At 35.2% G+C, this 19,806-nt stretch overlaps 1 protein-coding gene across 2 annotated transcripts in view; it reads left to right on the top strand.

The window, feature by feature from the left end:
• The window catches only part of MICU3 (Mitochondrial calcium uptake 3), a 253,328-nt gene that overhangs the window by 182,614 nt on the left and 50,908 nt on the right, over window positions 1-19,806 (top strand). The window lies entirely within an intron of this gene.

The following is a 19,806-nucleotide window of genomic DNA, read 5'->3' as shown; positions in this document are numbered from 1 at the left end:
TTTTAATTTAAATGAATAACCGCTTAGATTAATAAAAAAGTAACATAATTTAGGTATTTTTCGCGACTAATTATTTTTCCTCTTTTCATATACTGTACGAGCGAATCGATCGATAGTAGTTTTTATCTGTTTAATCTTATTCTGCGATTCGTATTTTATTTTTATTTTTTTGTTAAACAGGAAAATCGTCACGTCATTATTATATACAGCCTGTTGTTATTTTAATTTACATAATTATTCTGTCCTCTCGAATCTTTATGATACGTTGTTTTATTATTCTGTACTATTTATTTATTTATATTTTACGCGATCTAATTAATTGCAAACAGATTCTTATTTGAATATAAATTTATTGTTTTATACAACTTACAACACTCCCATCACGTTAATTACTCTTCTGTTGTGTAGTATACGATGTCGTAAAGTGTTGTAACGGGTCAAAAATTTGAAATATATTGTATCTTGACTTGCATAAAAATCTGATGCGGACACCACATGACTTTCTTGTACCCCTGTTAAATTATATATACACTTTTTTTTTTAAATGAAAAGTACATAACATTTTCTCGCATTAATAACTTCTGATTTTTTTTTTGTTATTGAATTATTATTTATATTAATTTTTTTACACTCTGGGGTTAATAATTATTAATAAATCAATATATTTAAATTAAAAAAAAAAAAAAGTTAAAAAAGGAGATGAAGTCTGATTCGAACCGATGTGCCTTGTTCAAATATTTCATTAATTAAAATTTCATTTGGTTATAACTCTGAAAACGATGCAAATAAGGACCATCGTTGAAAAGCTCTCGATTAGAGCTTATTACTGCGGTTAAGAAAGTTTAAAATCCAATTTTTTTGGACGCTTTTTGTTCAGTCGATTGCAATGAAAAGGGAGGTTCACAACTAGATCTTACAACAGTCCTAAATCCAAAATTTCAACATCTTACGGCTAATCGTTTTTGAGTTATGCGAGATCCGTACGTACGTACGTACAGACATCACGCCGAAACTAGTCAAAATGGATTCAGGGATGGTCAAAATGGATATTTCCGTTGAAATCTGAAAACGGAAATTTTTCGCGATCACCATAATCCGTACAAGGAAGTAAAAAACGGGTATATAAAAGTACACCCGCAATAAACGCGACTGTACCGCTCTCTATAAGACTACTTCTCTCTGACGTAATGTAAACAGATAATAAAAGATCCTTATCCCTTTCGATAAACTGTACGCTTTGTCGTATACAAAGTAGCGAGTTGTACTCGTAATTTTGCCTCTACTGGTATGAATTGCACCGAGACGTTTTTAAAGAGTTAATAGTATTCTTTTTATCGTAAATTATTTATTTACGTTTACGTATCCGCTTTCGGCCGATGGAACTACCGTATTCCACAACGTATAGGATTTGTCAAAAAGAAAGAATAATTTAACATATGTTTTACTAGCGAAAATAAATAAATCGGTTCGTTCGTACATCGTTCCGCAAACGCTTAGTTTTTACCGACGGAAAGCTTTGTTTTCGGGTAACGGCTAAGGAGAAATTTCTTTTCTGTCGATAAAGTGAATTTTACAAGTTATACGGAAAGATCGGTGCTATTTAGGTCAGAAATAAATTAACTTGAAAACTTGGTAATCGACTGTACGTTTAGAAATATCGATATAACGCCGGCCCTCAAAAAAATTTGGATTCAACAAACATACTTGTTTTTAGTTTTGACGTTTATTTATTTCGTTAATTCGTAAAAAGTAGGAACAAACAAAAAACGGCACTTCATAACAAAATCGGTAGAGATTTTATTTCTGAGAAAACTTATGTACGAAAGACCGAATGAAAACTAACAAAGCGGTAGTAAAAATACTAATAAAAATAGGCGGTTTGACTCGTTTAGTTATCTTTGTTATTTATTAACGGGCTTTAGCGTTTATAACTGAATACGTTACAATAATGAGGAGAATTTACGGATTTTTTATTCGTTAGCGTGCCGTATTTTACAACCGATACGGCGAACCGTCAAAATGTATCTTCACAGATTTTAATCCGGTCGACCTCCTGTTAAGTTTGTTAAACAAGGTTTTTGTATTATTATTCTTTCTTTGTTATTAAAATGAAACGCATCGTATTAGAAATTATTTTGCGAAGCCTTATTGAAATTATCGACCGGTCCTTATTATTTTCGGAACCTTATTTTATCGTCGAATTATCGTTTCTTGTTCGATACCGTTCTAACGGCGGCAGTAATAATAGTAACGCTCGCCTACCTACGTGTTCATAAATACAGTAGTGTAATGTTTCTATTCGGTATACTCGACGTTTCATGCGTACACGCTATATTCATAAATACATATATTTCGCTACTCTTGCTTCTAATGTTATTTATTTAAGAAGTATCGTCCGAACGTATTTCATTTTGGTCGGTCGTTAGCGCGAGCGAGCATTCCCGCTTGTCAATCTGTCCTTCTATTTTACGCTTTTCACTTCTTATTAGCTTACGCTCGTTTCTTGTGTTTTGTTTATCTAGATAGCGTATTCTGTATACTAGTGTTTGTGTTGTCAGCCTTTAACCGTTGTATTCTATTTACATCGACCCCTCTGTTGAGATTTTAATCTCTTTTTTCCATATATGTTTTGCATTGTAGATTACGCAAAAACATTTGTTATCTGTCTGCCGTCCGTCGAGCCTTACCCCTCTACCCCGTTTGCTGCCGTTAACGTATTACTTTTTAATTTTTCCTGTAGCCGGATTAAAAATATATTTAATTTATCGTTATTATATAATCCTTCTACCGCCGTTTTAAATTTAGAACTACATTTAACATCAAACCGTCAAATATCGGACAGTAAATTTATTATTTACGGGTTTTTGTTGATTTTTTTCGGTCTGCCAAACTATTTTACGAGCGGTCGGAGTAAATCGGATTTACGTCCAGATTACAGTTTCTATTGTCATTTTAATGAATTTTTTGACGGGGAGATTAAACGATCTGATAATTTATTTTTTAACGTTTTGATTTACATTTTTGCCGTCGTATAATCAAGGCGTGCTTTGTGCGTAACGTGTGGTCACCCACGCGCCTTTCTGTAGAAAAATAATAAATCGTAAACGGCCGAAATAGAATACTCGCTTAAAATCTTAACTAACAAACTTATATTTGTATTGCGTATCGTACTGGAATATTACTGCTCGACGCGCTTTCTGCTGCGACGTGCAAAAATGAGTGCGGTAGTCGGGTTAAATTTTACACGTCGAGGTTTCGCAGGTCTCTTCTAACAACCCCCTCTCACAAAACACAAATTTAGTATTGAAAACAGCTGTACGCCCGTATATGTGTACGTTGACTTATTTTTTTGTTGTTATCTCCAGACCGGAAACATTAATTTGGGATGTTTCGTCCCGCGTAGGGGGAATAGATGCCGCTGAATTTTGATTAACGATGGATAAAGGGTCAAGGAGTACGGAACTAATGGAGCCTTGTATTAAAATTTTACTCTTAAGGGTAGGTAAATTTTTTCACGTAATTTAATGTCGCTTAGATAGGTAAAATTCTTTCTGATGGTGTTTGATTTTATTCAAACTTCCCGTAAAGCAGCGGGGGCATAAAACCCCTATTTCCTTTTTTGTTGTTATCGGACTTAAATCCTACATACTTGTACTTGTTATCGATTAGACGATTCCGTTCAGTGTATGTCGCTTTAGTACAGGTGGGGAATATAAGCCTAAATTTTAAGTTTTTCGTCGGTTATCGTTTCGCTTGATATCTTCAATTTGTATTTACCGATTTTTATTAAATGTGTACGACGATTTCAGAATAGTTGCTTCCGTTTAATTTTTATCAAGAGGAGTGTAGAGTTTTACTCCAAAATGAAGAATAGAATAACTTTTTTCATAATCGGTAATATATGGATAGCGGTAGTTGACGGTAACTTTTTTCCGGCTTTTATTCTGTCTTCTCTTTTGCTTTAGATCGGATGAAATTTCAGTTGTTTTTTTGCCACCGGTCAGTCGACCGGTTCGGTGTTATTTTTCATTCGTTTCTGTTCCTTCACAATCTTTGCCTATCGCGTTTCATTTATTACCTTTATTTATCTGTTTTATGTATTCCGATCTTTGGCAGAAAATTTTATTTAAAGAAAAAAAATAGTTTTAAAATAATCGCTAATTATTTGGTGCAAAGTAGAAAATACTGTAATTAACGCGTTGTGGAATTTTAGTTTATAACATAGTTATAGGCGAATCATTTTCTTAGGAGAATACACATCACCTGCTTTCGCTTAAACTATTTAATTAAAGATTATTTACATTTTCATATTTTCTTACGCGGCGTACCAAAATGAATGAACCGGTTTTGTGTGTGTGTACGCGCGCGCGCGCGATTTTATTGGAATAGCTTTACAAATAAAAAGTACGTTGAAAATTATTAATTTTTCTGTTCTATAAATTACGGCTTTTCAAGTAGGCACCTGATTAAAAACAAACCGACCAGAAAGTTATGTTTAATTTAGCGTACCGGCTTCAACAAAATCGAATTTTAATGAAGATTAATTTTTTTTAGTTTTTAATGTGCGTATGAAAAAAAAATAAAACGAGAGAAGCCTTTGTGTTGATAATAATAATAATAACGAAAGGAATGTACAGAAACAACTTAAAAAAGCCTAATTCGCGCGTGAAAAAAGCGCTGTGGAATGTGGAAATAAGTTTTTTTTAACTTCCATTTTTCATCAGACTTTTTTATCATATTACTGAAATAATTCAACTGTCACCGATGTAATAGAAAAATCTACAAATAGTATGCGATCGGCATCGATGTTAAAAGCGCTTAACTCATGCACGGTTTTGTGTTTTACATCTTGCTCCCTGTCGACGATTAAGTCTATACGTATACTATGAATCCCACGTATGAGAAGAAACGCCTGTCGGGCTCTTATATAAGTTCAAATTATTTCTATTTATTAATTATATACGTATGAGTATTATATTGAAAGCGTTTGAGCGCGAGCGCGCGTTGTGAATATCTCCGTCTGAGATTTGTCGCTGATTGGGCTATAACAAAATATGTTTTTATGTATTAAGATAAGCGGTGATTTTTACAGTCGCATCCGATTTACGTCGTCTATCAGCCGGAATTTCACTTATACGTATGCGCAAGTTATGGAGTATCGATCTTATTATTTATTCTTATCGGGTCGATTTGAATGTTATTTCGTTATTATTTTTTATTACGGTGATCTGTTTGCAGCGTGCAGTAGTATCATACGTTTACGTTAAATGTATTTAAGATATATTAATAAACGTGTAGTCGGTCGTTATGTGAACATGTTCGATACGAACGCGCGCACGTACATATATAGTTCTTTTTTTTTTTCGATGTTCGATCGCTTCAGTTTTAATGCTGATGTCTGTCAGATTTGTGGTCACTCGTCAGGCGGGTCGACAACCTCATTATTATCATCTTATCCGGATCGATTGCAGTTCGATTGTTTTACGCGTTGTTGAGCCTCTTGTACCCCGCTAGCCCCTATTCCAGTGTTAATTCATATCTGTTTATATTTATCTCTTTCTCTCTTATAAAACACACACCCGTGCGCGCGTGCGTGTTTTTTTTTCTCCGGACAAACGGAGAATGTAATAAACGCTGATCGTACGTGTTTACGTTTCTTAAGTAAAATAAGAAAAAAATAAACCGTACTCAAACATTTTTACGATCGGTCATTATTAATTTGTAATCGTACTCCTTTTATATTTAGACGATAGATTTGTATATTCTAGTTTTCCTTTCTACAAGGCGTCGATGTTAATAACCGAATTAGAATCTCACCCGAGACGGAACGTAATTCGAGGGATAAGCTCGTTCAATTTCGGAGGATTTCACATTCCAGGAGTAAATGCCCGTAATCTTATCGGATCTTTGGTAAATTTTTCATTTTTTATTTTCTCGAAAAAGATCTACAATTTTTCACGGTACATTACAGAAATGTGTATCGCGTTTAGCGAAAAGTAATTATTTTTATTAGGTTTTTCTTACGCGGTCTAAAAAAAGATTAATCAAAATCTTTACCGGGTTTTTCCGTGTGAAGCCTGATGTAAATTTAATAATTTCTTTTAATATACATTTCTTGGCGTAAAGGGTGTAATGCATCTTACTTAGATTAGGTGTACAGCGTTTAAGACTGCGTAAACTCGACGGAAGACTACGACCGTCTCATGTTCGTGGATTCTCTGCTTCCCGTAACCGATGATCGTAAGAATTTTAGATGCGACGAACGATTATATTTCATTTCTAGAATTGCTGTGTTTATCGAAATAACATCTCCGCACGATACGCCTTTTGCGATAAGATAAGTTTGGTGGCCAGAGCCTCTCCTAACAAACCGCATTAATACCGGAGATGCGATAATTGAAATAGTTCCCCGCCTCCTTGATACGGATTTAATGTGCGTCCGCTAAATTCCGTAAAACACCGTCGAGAAAGGAGGAAGGGAGAATAACGGAAAAGGGTGGGCGGTTTGACAAGAATGCACACAGTGATTTCGAAATTCAAAAGAAACATCGATCGCTATTGGAACTTAAAGTCCCTTCCAGGTATCTGAAACCTTACGCGCATCTGCAATGTCTTGGAAATTTGGATTTCTTTACCTAATATGAAACGCCAAATTATTAATAATTTATCTTCGATCGACCGGTGATAATTTACGCCGATAGACCTAAAGGAAACAAATTTGTTTCCTTTAAACGCTTAGGAACAGGGACATCGATCCTGAAGAAAAACCCATCCCCACGGTCGCGTGCGGTATATGAAATATCCGATTAATAATGCGGCCGCATACTCTTGAATAAGTAATCCGTAGAGACTTAAATTATAATAAAAGCAGCAGGCAGCTCGGCCTATAAAAAACGTGTACTTTGTGAACAAGCTCGGCTCTACGTCTTGTGTAACGTTGCAGAGACTAATACGAAAGCTTAGAGCCTACGTCCGAAAGTTCTAAAGATCAAATTTCTTTTGTGTTGAAGCAGTCTCATTAAAATGTCGGTTAATTTACAGATGGTATCGTACTTGAGTAGTTTGAAACCGATAAACCTTACCGAGACTTTGTGTGTTTAGTTTCATTACGATATGTGCGGTTTTAATAAGACTTCTAAAGAAGACATCCTTAAATTTTTATATCGGGTTACGCGTCTAACATTTACTCGTTTCACGAGAGACTTATCCTGTAACTACTGCGGCCAAGGATGTGTTAACCCCGTATACTGGTCGGGACCGATAAATAGAGTATTTACATTTACTTTTCACCAGAACGTCAGAATTTTGATTATCCTCCGTTCCAAAAGGTCTACGTATATTCATGCACCCGTTAAGGGGAAAAAGTTGTAAAAGTATTTGTATCGTCGACCCGTAAAAATTAAAACGATGTGCGTTTAATCTAAAGCGCTGACAAATTATCCGAATTACGGTTATACGATTATTATCGCACTCGCCCGTATCGTAGACATAGGTGCATCGATTATCCTGAACTCTTTGCGGTCTGAAAAATTATGGATTTTTCCTCAAGCCGACGTTAAGATTCGTCATAAGCGATTAACTGAAAACCTCAGCGCCAGTTTTTTTCACCGATAAACGAACCGGTATAGTATATCGGTTTTAGGCAGTACGTTGTAACCGAAGGATTCTAGAAATGAAATCTTGAACCTTGGGACGTAGCGTAATTATACTGTCGCAGAGCAGTAACATATAAGAGCACTCTACACTCGAATCTGTATCACGTATCCGCATAACTTTTCTGTTCCGAGCGACGATGCGTATTTTAATAGATTTTCACGGTCTGCGATCGATATAAGTACAAGTATGTACTTACCTTATCGTATGTCTATGAGATTTTGTTTAAAGCGAAAATTACTTGTTGAAAAGTTTACGTCTGCTTAAAAAATCACATTTATTTCACGATATTCTTTACTGTATTGTCGTGTTTTTTAAGCACAACCGTGCCTTTTTCAGTATATCCCGTAAGATGTTTTTAATCGCTTACTTCATATTATGTTGCTTTGAGATCCCTTCGATCGAATCTGTAGTTTTTATTCGATTAAAGTGTTGTACGCGTAAAATATTTTCTAGGCGACGGCTTAAAAAAAAGTTCGGAGAAAAGCGTAGCGAGGTTACGACGGCCAATTTATACTCGTAGTCGTAAAATGATACCCGCTCTTCGAACCGGTTACAGTATCAAAACAGCCTTGCTACAGACCCGTCGTTTGGAACCGTAAATTATCTCGATACGAATAAAATTAGTGTTCGGAGGGAAGAGGTTGTTTATTATGCGAACGACATTCACAGTCGCAGAATCTCCATCCTGATTACTATAAGAAATAAATCTCGGTTTTATTGACGGTGACCGAGCGAACGGTGAACTTCTGTAAAACGATTTCTTCTGTAACGAGAGTAAAACGATGTCGTCTAAATTTATCGCTTTTTAACGGCGTAAAAGAATGTCGTATAATGGTGCTCAGGTACCGAATAGAACGGTAACCGTGTCGGGCGGATGTAAATTGGATTTTATCGTGACTTCCGATTAAATCGTCTTAACGAACAGTAAAACGAGAAATTATATAAAACAGCATGTCGGTCCGGGCGTCGCACGATGGAGCACATTCGACCTGATTACGGTTCTAATCCGAAATGTTTTTACATTTATAACGGGTGCAGAGTACTCGTAATTTGAATTTTGAATAGATCTATTAGGAAAAAATGTCACGGACGGCTATGCCGTAAAGCGATCTAACAGAAATTGCGCAGATGTCGTTAAACCTATTATCGATTATTTCATTCGATCGAATGTAAAAACAAAAGTTATCGCGATTAGTCGCATCGATCGGACGACGGTAGAACGTTAACAAAACAATATTTAAAGTTATGCGGCTAGTAAATTTCAATTTATTTTCGATCAAAAAAAAAAACATTTCGAAGGATATCCAAACAGATCGCTTTAAGTTCGATTACTGCTGATCCGTATTCGCCTCCGTCGGATTTCGTGTAAAGTTTCACGTTTGTAAATTTAACAGCTTTTATGTCAGGCTTTTATCGGTACTCAAATCTTTATATTAATAAGTCCGAAGCGATCCGAAGAAGGACCGATCGTTAGATCGAATCGGTTTAACCCTTTTTTTCGGATTCTAAAGTTTAGCCGCTTAGCGTCACTGTCGGCCAAACGGTGTTTTTTTTTTTTCAGTTTCCGGAGATGTTTTAGATTCTTATAACCATTCCCTCGTTTTAACTCGTGTTTTTATCAGTGTTACTGCACGTTTTAGGCGCTTTGTTTTTATAGATATAATTGTTTCGTTTAAATATTTTGCGAACGGTTAAATAAAATCTTTAAAAAAAAAATGATGGATCGGGTAACTACAATGTTATTCTGTAAATACTTAACGTTGAAAGACGTAATGTAGTATTTCGATCTAGTTTAAGATAATATTTTCATTCAAGTCGGCGCCACTGCTGCTATGAGATACAAGTAGATATATAAATCGACTTCTTCGCATCGGTTTTTTTTATTATTTATAACATTTAGAGTTAAATAATCTTTGAACGAATTTTTATACTTCACGTCTTAAGATTCTGTAAGATTATTTTATAATTACAGATTTGCATAATTACTCTTTTTCTTAACCGATTTTTAAGAGACCAAAAATCGTCATTATCGAAGGAAACTTGACCCGTGTTTTTACTCGCCCTTGAAAAATGATTTTTTTTTTTAATACGGACGAAGATGTTTCTGTAACAAATTTGGAATATCTCGGAATTCATTTTTTTTTTTTGTAACGAACGGTTAATGAACCTAATTTACTAGGCTGGCAGCGGGGCGTAAAGTTTTGATGTTATATACTTTTAGTAACCCGTAGAAGTACGTGCGCCGTGCTTTTTCAGTCTGGAGACATAGTGCTGACGATATGTCTGTACTTGAACGATAAGGGGAAGAGATGCAGACCCTTTGGTTTCACGAAATTCGACGATTACAAAAATTAGAGCGGGTTAGACGCAGCGGTGTCTTAAAACGAGGTTCAGGACCTTTAATGAACTTTTGAACGCCTTTGTGTCTAGACCGAAGTTTGAAAAATAAATATTTGAATAACAACAGTACTTATATTTACTTAGTTATTTGAGCGTGGAGAAGGACAGTAGTATTAAAATTCTTCGGTACCATTTTGTTTATTTTCTCTTCAAAGTCGCACAAGTTTTGAAAAAAAAACACGGTTTGAATACGGAAATATTTACTTTTTTATCATTTTAAGGGTGAAAGGAGTTTTACGTGCGTAGCAGGGGGAGCCGAGCGTACGATAATACTTTTTTTTAGTGGTAGAAGACCTTTTTGAAAACAGCAGTTACAATATGACCCGTATTTTAATTTTTATTAGGATCGACAAAGGTAGGGAAGCCACTGGACCTGAGGAGAATGATATCTTGCGGTCCTTTATTAGAAGATCTTACATTTATTAAAATAATAAAAGGTAATTTAATTTTAACTTGAAAGTAGAACCCTATTTGAAGACCTGTCGTATAATTTCTGTTTTTGTTAATCGATGGGAATAAAGAGCCTGATGAAAAGACGTAGGATTGCTTGACCTTAACGGTTCCGTTAAGAAGTTATTTTACTTGTCTCTACAGAATCTCCATGACGTTAAATCGAGGTGCCTTAATGATTATCGGTAGCAGTACACTTTTAAGTGTTCTGCTACCGAAAAAAAGTTTTTTAATTTACTGTACGATAACTTTTTTCGTCAAACAAATCGGTGTCATTACGATTTTAAATTACACACAGTCATTTTTAGAAGGTTTTATATCTTTTAGGACTATAGGGAACAATTAGCCTAGCGAACGAGAAAGTTTTGGAGACCGTATTTTCTTATTGTTTTCGGAGTTAGTAATCGTTTCAAGAAATGATACCGTTAAACGTTGCAGTTATTTTTATTCAGTCGTTCCCCGTATTAATCGTGAAGAATTTACGAAAGGTCAGAGATTTTAGATCTAAGAAGATTTTTGTAGCGCAGGGATCTATTTTTATAGAATTTACCGAATCGTTTTATTTTATTATTTTTCTTTCGGTTTTTCTTTATCGTTAAACAAAAATGTGTTCGCGCGTATCGTATGTTTATATAAAATTCTTTTGCGTTTCCAAAATACATTTTAAATAAATGTCTTCGGAAACCGAAATCCTCGAGCGTATATTTCTTTATATTCTTTTACAATGATACCGCTTGTAAACGGGGCCGCTTATATGTTCACGTTCTCAGTCGCAAGTTAAATTCGTAATTTTACTTTTCTTTACCGAAACGAAGGACCGCATTTAATATCTATTTAAAAATATTATTAAAAGAAAAAACAAGTTAAGTAAGACGTACGGAGCAGCGAGCTCTTTGTATACGTAACAAGAGGTTGTCGATGCTCCTAAAGTAAATACTAATAATAATTTCATCGTTGCCTTTTTTGCGTATACGAATCGATAATAAAGAGGCTAATTCCGTATCATAAAAAGTACTTTTATTATCGCCGTTATACTGGGCGCGTTATATCTTGGTCGACGAAGCTGTAACGATCGCTTTCGTAATAAGGATAAAAAAAATAAACGGGATCGGTATTATTTTTCTCCCCGATCGCTTATTTATTAATAAATCGTGGGAAAATTAAATAAATATCTTTTTTGACAATCTTTAATCGGTTAGACTTAACGTCCGTAAAACGCTTCCGATAGTTATATACCGTATTTTAAAAAAAATTCTGTTTCAATCGGAAACGGTTATTAAAAAAGACAAGAGTAAGAAATGCCGGTAATATAACGAAAAACTACGGTTATCGCGTTGCCGATGGTGTGTCGTTTGTAAATAAAAAACGTGCGATTAAATGATTCGTACATGATCGAGCGGTGTGGTGTACAAATAACTCGAGAAAGTATTTAACGGGCACCTTGTTTTACGGCGACTCCGAACAGATTGGAATCGACGTATTGTGTTATAATGTTGTTAAAGTGTTTCCTCTCTGTAGCGGTAAATTTAAATGATTTTTTCTTTGTAAACTATTACTGTCGTATTATTTATTTTTTATTATCCTACTTTTTTTTTTATTTGGCTTATCCTTAATTAACGTATCCACCTTTTTTTAAATTATCATTCCTGGCTAAAATATGTATTTCTTGAAGGTAAATGAAAAACCGTTATTCCAAAAACGTCCGAATCGGCCGAAAACGATTAGAAAATATTACTTATTTAGGAGTTAGTAGCTTATTTTTAGAATTTTTATTGTTTTTTCTCGCGTAATTAAATTCGAATCGTGTTAAAATGCAATTAAAAAAGAAAAACAATTTTTCTTTAAAATTTTTTGGGACAACTTTTGAGAAACCCAATGAAATCATAAAGGTAGACGGATAAGTGATCGGGGGGTAAAATAATATTTCCCACCCGTGGCTTTTTCCGTAAGTTTCATACTCGTCAAAATATATATATACACAGGCATAAATGTTTGTAATATTAATCTGTTACATTCAGTTGCAGTTAAGCGTCTGTTTTATTATTCTATTTTAATTATAAAATTTATTGCTACTTAGGAATTATAATTATAAATCTTGAACGATTAAAATTTTAGGTGGCCGATTAAGTCGGATTTATTAGTGTAAAGAAACTTGCCGTCCGCTCTGTACATATCTATAATTTTGTGAAATGAAGTTTATTTAACGGCAAACCTTTTTATAACTGAAAATCTCGCCGGCGTCGTTAAAATCTCCGGCGGAAAGCTTGCGTGTAGGAATGACAAAGGAGGATTAAAAAATAATCTAAAGAGAATATTACAAGTTTGTTTAACGGCTGGAATAAATACAGGACGGATAGAAATCTAACCTCTGTTAGTGTTTCTTGGAGGTTGTGTCGTGAAAAGCTGTAAAGCTGCTGATATAAATACTGCGAACGGCCGCTTTTTGGAGCATTTTCGTGATTAGCATTTACTGTCGCGTATTAAATAAACCGGTTTATACTGCGGATAAAGTAATTAGAGAAATTAGTCAAATATAATAACGTTTCCTCCTAAGATTGCGATTTCGATAAAAAAAAAGTATTTGTTTAGCGAGCATATATTTTTGCACGTTGTTCATCGGACCGTTTTCACGGTTCGATGCGAATGCGGTTTTCTCTTAAGTGTAGTGTTAAAATTTCCAAACTCGTGATGGTATTAGAAAAGTTTAATTTAAAAAAATGAGAAGTTAAAAACTGATTTTTGTGATTTTGTGAGCAGTGATAATGGAAAGGGCTCTGGGATCTGACCACGGGTTAATGATATATCCTAAAAAACATAAAGAAATCGAAAAATCAGGCTGAGATGCTAGACGTAGAAACGAAAATCTTGTTCGATCGTGCGATACCCATCGGTAAGCGGTACGATTTAAAAATCTGTAAAGAACTGAAAGAAAGTGTAAAAGATCTGGAAAATAAAACTTACGGAATAAAAAAATTTGATCGTCATTATGAAAAGAATATTTAGAGGGGTTTAAAAATCGCTTTACCCCGTACTTCGTCTGAAGTCAAAACGGTTTAAATCCGATAAATAATTATCACACAGGTCAGCTCCTTTCTTAAAGAAATTTTCATCGATCCTATAACCGTTTGTCGTCAGTAGCCGAAACGGAGGTTTTCCAACATAATAAAGAGCATCCTCGATTTTTGTGGAAACCGGACGGGAATAGGATCATTTAATAAATAGCATCGATCATTTCTAATAAAAGAAGATCGAACCTTAAAATCGATCGCCTTAGGATCGGACCGGATCGTTTTGATAACGGCCGCAAACGACGCATCGAATTTTTGCTTTCTTGTACGAAGTTTCTTGTTCGGTTTCCAGATTTCAACGGAAATATCCATTTTGACCATCCCTGAATCCATTTTGACTAGTTTCGGCTGTACGTACGTATGTATCTCCCGTAACTCGAAAACGATTAGCCGTATGTTGTGTAAATTTTTGATTTAGGACTGCTGTAACATCTAGTTGCGCCCCTTCTCTTTTAATCGTAGTCGACTGAACCAAAAGCGTCTAAAAAAGCTCAAAATCCAAAATAGTTTGGATTTAAGAATTTTTCTTAACTCCTCAGCTCCTTTCATAAGCCCTCATCGAGAGATTTTCAACGATGTATCATAACCGGTACTTATTTTCATCGGTTCCAGAGTTATAGCCAAATAAAATTTTAGTTAATGAAATATCTAGATCTTAGGGGAAGGCACATCGGTTCGAATTAGACTTCATCTCCTTTTTTTTTTAATTTAATTATATTGATTTATTAATAATTATTAATCTCCTATTGTAAACAAAATTTTACGGTAAATAATAATTCAATATTAAAAAAAAAAAAAAATCAGGTTTTAATGAAAATAAACTTTTATATACTTTTCATTTTAAACAAATGTGTAGATGTAATTTAATAGGCGTACAAGGAAGTCATGTGGTGTCCACATCAGATTTTGTTCCTAATATTACTGCTAATAAACCGGTCATTCATTTTTAAAAGATGCTAATTGTATTTTGGCATCAGTACCGTATCGATATCGTCGGTTCTGTTTGCCAAAGTATTAAACGGCCGAATATCCTTTCTGGGATTACGTTCCTTTAACGGATTTTATTTTAATGCAAGAAGAAAAACAAATAGGTCAGAACGAATTCAAAAATAATGAAATCAAATAATCGCGATGCGATTTCTTTTGTCGGAACGGTTAAATATGATTTTTCGGAAGTCCGGGTTCTTCCTTTATAACATTAGCCGGATCTTTAAGACGTCACCCTTGACAAAACGTCGAGCATGTCGTTTTATTTATCGCATTTTTCATTGAAACTCGATCGATTCACCTGTCGATGTAAATGTTCCCGGCCGTTTATCTCGTTCGTCGGTTTAAAAAAAACGAGATGTCTTTGAATCAAAACGATAACTTACGTCAGTCCACATCGGTAATTAACAATTAAATTTTTTGAATTCAGGAAACATAATTTTGTTTTAATTACTGGCAAAAAAAAAAAAATAAACGTTGGTGTTTCTACATTTATGAGGCGCTCTTCAATGAGCTTCGTTTCCCTTATGATATATTTAACAAATTTTACCTTAACTCCCTACGATGTTTTGCGTCCCGAAAGAAATTTGTTTAACGTGAATCGGACGGTCTGAAATCGAGAATATACTTCGGAAGAGTAAAGATTTGTTGATGGAGTTAACGTCTCGATCCGTTTAATTGCTCCTGTGGAAAAATACAAGAAACGTTTCACTCGGGATTCGGAGTTAGAGGTCGCCGTCGTCGATTTAGGTTGCGGTGGAAATAAGGTAAATTCCATAACAAATCTTGTGGACGATTTAGAATATTTATCTGTCGTTTACGCTACAAATCTTTCTAAGATTATTATTGTCTGAGACTTTCGCGTTTGTCGAATAAAACGACTATAAAATATTAACGACGTAAAATAAATTTTTTTTTACGGATTTTTGATGTAATTGTTTTATTTTGACCGATCATAAACGGGGTTCATCAATCTATCGAGTTGCACTCGGTCGTCACACGCGCGATAGTAGATGAACGCTTTATGTATAATTATAATTTAATGAATCGCGTATAGTTGTGTGTATTCTTTCATTCTTATTTCTGTAATTTTTACGAGTTAGCGTTTTCTCCTATCGATTTCTTTTTACTGTTGTATTATCGCTCCGGTTTTTTTTCTTGTAACCTTTACGAACCTTTGAATAATTTCTTCCGTTTGTATGTTTTTACCGTTCGTTTGCTCCTCCTCTTCTTTCACATATACTCGTATGCGAACATACGTTAGATAAAGTGGCGGTCGTGGCGCGATACGGGTCGCAACATATCCAATTAATAATTCATCGTACGTAGATGATAACCCCTTCTATCTTTCCGTTAACAACCCTGCGAACAAGGTCAGCCGTTAATAAAAATATCTATGCTGCAGGTCAGTTAATGTTAATGTGCATCCGGTGCATAAGAATAATCGTAACAATAATTATATGCTATATAATTTCCATCACTTAGTCGATATTTTTTGCCCGTTTTATCTAATACTTGAAATGAACCCGTCGCAATTTTAAATAAGAGAAAAAATAAAAAATAAAAATCTTAACGCAGTACATAACGTGAATTCTATTCGACGTAAACATCTGCAGGAAAGATGTATAATATCGACAATAAAATATCGATTCGTCAAAATATTACATTTTGATAGAAGCTTTTATTTATACGATTATAAAAGATTTAATTTCCGATACGTCCAGGAGACCCAAATGCAACTGTGCGTCGAAAGAAAAGCATCGATCTAAATAAAACACCGTTCGACTTGTTTTTATATCGCTAGCGGTGAAACCGCTAACTTTGTTCACAGCTGATTTCCTTATTTCATGTTACAATAATTTTTATTTTTATAACTACCGAAGCTTTTGCGTACTCCATTTGTTTCCAATATGTTGATTCTTTTGAAGCGTTTTGCAAAACTTTATCGATAAGTTCCGAAAAACTGGAACGGTAAAAAATGGACCCGAGTCGGGAAGACTGTCTATCCTGAGAAGGGCTTGGAACGGAGGGGGTGGTGTGGCGACCGGTAACGTCACAACGTCGGTGTCTTCCCCCTACGGGATTGGGATGTCTATCCTAAAGGAAAGTTTAAATGATTTTTTCGATCGCGTAGCTCAAAGTCCAAAGGAAAATCTAACAGAAACTTAGGAGAACAAGTAAAAATCTCAAGCAGTAGTACGCGCAGAGTACTGAATAAACGTTTAAAACTACACCGGTACAAAATGAATGAATCGCTTCGTTTACAAGATATTGATTTTCTCAAACGTGTCGATTCTTGCCGATGATTTTTAACATTGAAAAAGTAGATGACGTCAAAGATTTATCATCTTTTTCAGATGAAACGTGGTTCCATTTATCGAATTATGTCGAAGGCTAGAACGGTCGGCTGCGGCCTATGAATAATCCTCATGAGGTCTTGGAACGACCTTTACGTGACAAATAAAAATATTGGTGTTTGGTGTTTTATATCGCGTAAGTGGATAATCGTTCAGCGTTTTCAGAACACGCTAAACGCAAAACGTTATCGCGATGAAATCAATTTTCCTTTCATCGGCCGACTAAACGAGGAAGAATTTGATTTGCAGAAGAAGAAAAGTACCGAGTTTTCTATAACTGACGTTATAAAAATTGTAACGACTAACTTTAAAATACATGAAACAACTAGCAGAACCTTTGATTATATCCCTCATATATAAACTTTTGAAAAAGTTATAAAATATGGGTTTTCGCGTTATAACATCGAAACGTTTCGGTAGGTATTTAGAAAATAGATCCAAAATACTTACCTTAAACGAAAAAAAACTCTTTTAACTGAATTCGTCCTATCTATCTCAGGGTACAGTTTCTCACCGATCCTATTTTTAATTTATATGAATGTCTTTTTCTCCGGCTGTTGCCGGGTTTGGGTGTGTGTATAAGCTGATGTTTATAACCGCTACCGGCTTGCCAGGCCTGACTTAGCTGCAATGTAAGTATAAATGTACCGGAAAACATGTAGTCTCTGTTCCAGACTACATGTTTTCCGGTACACTCATGTGCTCCTGAGTCGGGCGGTTAATTGAAATCCGACCGCCAAAGAACACCGGCATCCAAAGTCTAGCCTTCGAATCCATATAAACGCAACCGCCTTTACAAGGACATATACACGTAATCTGTACAAATATTAGGATTTATTAAAATTATTTACAGCAGGTTGCAGTATTTCTTTTGCCGATGATACCTCTCTAATATTTACCGGCCCTTGTGGTGAAACGAAACACATTTGGTCGTACTACGACTCATAATAATAATCGATTCAGGCTTCGCCGGTATACTGTCACGCTGAACTACAAAAGAAGGGTATTTATACGACATTTTCTCCACGTAGTCGACGGCCGTTCACTACAGCAAACCCTCGCTACAAAAATTAAAATCCACTTACTAAATTGCGTAGGTCTGATTCGACCGACTAATTACTCCGGTTGAAATGAAGGTTGCACGTTTACTTCAGCTGAAAGAGTAAATAAAGTATTTAGACCTTCGTTCTTGAAACGGAACACGCATATTAATTAACAATATGTGTCGTAAGTTAAAGTTCAGTTAGTTTTATGGAATAAATAAAGACCGAAATATTAAAAAACGATATTAAAATAATATATTTAGTCTACGCTCAAGCCGTATTTCAATACGGCTAGGACGGACCGCTATACACAAACTTTAACAAAATAAATAATCGTATAATTCCAAAACGTATATTAAGGGCCGCACACGATAGGCGGGATGTTACCTGAATAATAGACATTCTTGAATTCAGTGTCTTGACTGTTGGAACAATTATCCGTAAATAATCTAATAATGTACGTAAATGAAAACAGAAACCTCTTTGCCCGTCATATTTCCTCGTACAATTTACATCTACTTTGCGAATATACCGTTTTTCGTACAGATACAACATACATAACCGGTCGACGGTATACTTAACGCGTTTCCTCTACTCTTGTGTCAAATTAATAGATTTGTTGCGAAATCATTTTATCGCTAATGAAATCATTATATCGACGATTACGCGGTATAAGGTTTACGTCCGGAAATATTTTTTCTTTAATCCATCGATCGCAGCGTATTTTCTTAAATATTTTTTTTCAATTTTATCAGTTAATCGCCTCATATTACGCGTTGAAACGGAAATAAATCACCTCGTACATTTTGCTCTTATATTCTTATCGGTTAGTCGGCTGGGGCTAAAAGGTAAGTTTTGCCGGCGACCTAAATATCTAAGATAACAAGGAATTGTTTGATTAAGTATCGTTTGCACTTTGCCTTTAATGAAAGTAAAAATGATAAAATGTAAATTCAAAAAGAAAATCTTGAAGCGTACGTCGAAAAAGATGAAGCAACGGCGCACACCTGCGATGTTTCGCTAAATTTGCCGCGTGAAGGTTTCGTGGATAGCCTCGTTCCCTGTATCCCTGTATCGTACACCTACAGACTTTTATTTACGGGAGGGATAAAAGGATCTGTTTACGACAACAATACTCTCCGTTGGATAAATTGAAAAATAATAAAACTGAATTTTTAAATGCGATCGCTCCTTTAGTACTTTTGCGTGTATTTTCAAACACGTTGAAACGTGTTCAGGCACGCCTGAAGGTAAACGGTGGCCGTATTAAGCGTCTCCCGTAAATAGAAATTCATTGTACTACGTATTATTTATTTTTCTTCCGTCGTTGTTTAAATATAATTCTTCCTAGTTTGGGTTTTCTGTTCGACCGTCTAGAATGAAAAAACGTTTTTGGGAGAGTTCCACTAGCAGATTCGTTCTCACCGTATTACACAAATACATAGAACGGAGCGACCGTTACGGTTTCCGCATTGTTAGCTCGGATCTTGTAGGTGCCGAGATGAAATCACACCGTCGAAGAAGGTCGAGTGATCCGGCGCGAAAAAGGAAGAAAAACGTTAGGTTCTAAAGGTTCACTCGTTCGCTTACAATCCTTCGGGAGATCGTACGTCCTAAGAGCAGAACGTCACCGACGAATTTCCTTTTTAACGTTCAAATCGTTTTTCCTCCGCTTATTAAAAAAACCGCCTGGAAACAGACTCGCGTTTAAGAAAAAATGAAAACCCTCGTTGTAAAGTATCCCTTCGATCGGGCCTCCTTCGTAGAAATGAATAATAATAGTCTGGAAGGCGGTAACCGACGAAACGTCTGTTACCTCGCTTTTATCTTTCGATCGACAAATGT

The sequence above is a fragment of the Lycorma delicatula genome, chromosome 7 (genome assembly GCF_047948215.1).
Source record: "Lycorma delicatula isolate Av1 chromosome 7, ASM4794821v1, whole genome shotgun sequence".
Lineage (NCBI taxonomy): Eukaryota > Metazoa > Arthropoda > Insecta > Hemiptera > Fulgoridae > Lycorma > Lycorma delicatula.
This window is presented reverse-complemented; position numbering and strand designations above follow the sequence as displayed.